This window comes from Crocuta crocuta, unplaced genomic scaffold (genome assembly GCF_008692635.1).
Source record: "Crocuta crocuta isolate KB4526 unplaced genomic scaffold, BGI_CrCroc_1.0 scaffold1300, whole genome shotgun sequence".
NCBI lineage: Eukaryota > Metazoa > Chordata > Mammalia > Carnivora > Hyaenidae > Crocuta > Crocuta crocuta.
In genome coordinates this window covers 298352-301417 of record NW_027528462.1, presented here as the reverse complement: position 1 = coordinate 301417, position 3066 = coordinate 298352, and the positions used below count along the sequence as shown (strand labels likewise).

General features: G+C 43.6%; 1 long non-coding RNA gene and 1 pseudogene across 1 annotated transcript; one reads left to right on the top strand and one right to left on the bottom strand.

Annotated features, from left to right (window-relative positions):
* The first annotated feature begins 12 nt into the window (after positions 1 to 12).
* LOC144223818 (uncharacterized) lies at positions 13 to 1301 on the top strand. Its single transcript, XR_013332843.1, has 3 exons — positions 13 to 60; positions 943 to 1011; positions 1129 to 1301. It is a non-coding gene; the product is annotated as an uncharacterized LOC144223818 (long non-coding RNA).
* Positions 1302 to 2476: 1175 nt separating this feature from the next.
* On the bottom strand, positions 2477 to 2675 carry LOC144223817 (protein transport protein Sec61 subunit gamma pseudogene; annotated as a pseudogene).
* Between the last annotated feature and the right edge of the window lie 391 nt (positions 2676 to 3066).

The following is a 3066-nucleotide window of genomic DNA, read 5'->3' as shown; positions in this document are numbered from 1 at the left end:
TCCAGACGTCACGTGACGAGGGACGCCAGGGCACGCAGCGGGGGCAGGGCCGCGCCGCAGGTGGGCGGGGCGTCGCAGCCAGGTGGGCGGGCGGGGCCGCGGGTTTGGGGCGGGGACTCCGGGCGACTGGGCGGGGCCAGCTCCTCCCCCGCCGGCCAGGGTCCCCACCTGCAGCTGGAGACTTCAAGCTTGCTCAGGAGTCACTGATGAAGGGACCCCGGTTCAGGACCAAGTTGTGGAAGGAGCGTCAATGGGGCCTCCCTTCCGGGCGGTCAGCTGGAAACACGTAGAGACACCTTTCAAAAAGTTCGAACTGTGACCAGGAAGCCCAAGTCTAAGGCTTCTCATGACGACACATTAGGAGGAATTTGCAGTGAGCGATTTTAAAGAAGTGCATTCAATCAAAGGATTTTGGCAAAAAACACAAGTTGCTCTTAAACTCCTGCAAAGATGCTCAATCTCACCACGATAAAATAAATGCGAAACAATCAACAGTTTTCCACCCATCAAATGGCTAAAGATCCCAGATCTAAAAGGCCATAAGCCAGGCTACAGGAAAACAGGAGCGCGTACCCTTTGCTTGTGGGAGTGTGATTTGGCAATGCTGGTCAAATGACTCCCATCCCCTGGGACCCGGCAAGTCCACTTGTAGAAATTACCCCAACAGATATGCTGCACACATGTAAAATGGCATGTGCAAAGTTAGTTACCCACTGCGCCATTACTGCAACAGCAAAAATTGGAGACTAAGTGGTGGTACACTCATCCAGTGGAATACGTGGCCTCAAAAATGAATGCTTGTTTATGTGCAGTAGTAGGAACACTTGTAACATACGTTATTCAGTTAAAACGGCAAGAGGCAGGACAGAGCATACAGTGTGCCACTGGCTATGTAAAGACGAGGAGAAAAATTGTAACTAACGCTTGTTCATCCCTTACAAGATTTCTGCAGATACTCAAGATTTCATGATTGCAGTTACCTGGTGGAGGAACTGGAAGGATTGGTAGGAGGTGAACTTTTTACTGGAGCTGTTTGTATTCTTTCCGTTTTGAACCATATCACTTATTAATTTTTCAAAAAATGTTTTCTGGCTCAAAAGTTCAGTTCCACTTTTTTTTTTTTAACAGTTGCAGAAGAATGCCTTGATATCCATACAAAGATGTTCATCCTGTTTGATGGTAGCAGAGGCCAGAAAAAAAAACAACCCTGAACATCCCATGGAAGGATGGGTAAAAAAGTAATGGGAGTGACTGAGAATGGAATACCTTATAGCTGTTACAAAGCATGAGGATAAATAAAGTGTGGCATGGGAAAAGGATGGTCTTCAAAAAATAGTACTAGGGGCGCCTGGGTGGCTTAGTCGGTTAAGCGTCCGACTTTCGCTTGGGTCATGATCTCGCGGTTCGTGGGTTCGGGCCCCGCGTCGGGCTCTGTGCTGACTGCCAGCTCAGAGCCTGGAGCCTGTTTCAGTCTGTGACTCCCTCTCTCTCCGACCCTCCCCTGCTCACGCTGTCTCTCTCTCTCTCTTAGAAATAAATAAAACATTAAAAAAAAAAAATAGTACTGGGTTGGGGCCCTGGCTGGCTCAGTCGGTTAAGCATCAGACTTTGGCTCAGGTCATGATCTCACAGTTTGTGGGTTCGAGCTCCCCAGGGGGCTCTGTGCTGATGGCTCAGAGCCTGGAGCCGGCTTCAGATTCTGTGTCTCCCACTCTCTCTGCCCCTCCCCCCTCACAAAAATAAATAAACATTAAAATTTTAAAAAAGTAGTGCTGGGTTATTTGAAAAGTCTTATAAGAAAAAAATATATATTAACTCAAACCTCACACCATACACAAAAATTGATTCCAGGTGGACTACAACCCTAAATATGAAATGTAAACAATGAAGCTTTTGGAAGAAAACAGAATATCTTAATGATTTTGGGTTAGGTAAAATTTTTATTTATATATTTATTTACTTATTAGCAGTTTTTTACTTCATTGCTACTCAAAGTCCATGCTCTACATTGCCCTTGGTGTTGTATATTCTACAGATTTTGACAAATGCATAATAGCATGTACCCACCATTATGGTAATATATGGAATAGTTTCACTGCCCTGGAAATGCCCTGCGTTCATCCTAGTCATACCCCTTCCCCTCACCCCAGGCAAGCACCAAACTTCTTACTGTCTCCATAGTTTAGGCTTTTCCAGAATGTCATGGAGTTGGAATCACACAGTATGTAGCCTTTTCAGATTGGCTTCTTTCACTTAGTAATATCCATTTAAGTTTCCTTTATATCTTTTCATGGTTTGATAGCTCATTAATTTTTATTTTTTATTTCAAAATTGTTTTCTTTTAGAAATACAAAACATCTGGAGGAAAAATATGAAAGAAAAGCACAAAACACACAGGCAAATTTTTACTCCGTGAGCTTCCTAAATGCTCACTTGTTTACCAATCCCCAAGATGAAAACTCTTCTAAAAAGATATTCAGCCACCAACAATGATGCTATTAATCGGAATATGGATCAGTTTCACACACACAAAAAAACCCAATGAATCCTATTGCTGTTGCCATGGCAATATTCTGGAATTCTTTTCTATCAGGTTTAGTACATCTTTTAACCAGCCAAACTGAGTCCTTCACAAACTGCTGACTTGGCTTTATGCACTACATTACCTGATCCATGATGCCTGCCTGCCAGCACCTCAGACACCAGAGACGTGCAGCACAAAAGTGGACGAAGCAGACTAGCTCATCTGTTTTTAGCACGTTAGTAATACCCCGTCGTCTGGATATAGTCAGGTTGATTTAGCCAGTCACCTACTGAGGGACACCTTGGTTGCTTTCAAGTTCTGGCAGTTATGGAATAAAACTGCTATAAACATCCATCTACAGATCTTGTATAGGCGTAAGTTTTCCACTCCTTTGGGTTGATACCAAAACAGGAGCACAGTTGCTGAATTGAATGGTAGGAGTATATTTTGTTTTGTAAGAAAATTCCAAACTTTCTTCCAAAATGACTGCATCACTTTGCCTTCTCATAAACAATAAATGAGTTGTTTTCTTGCTCTACATC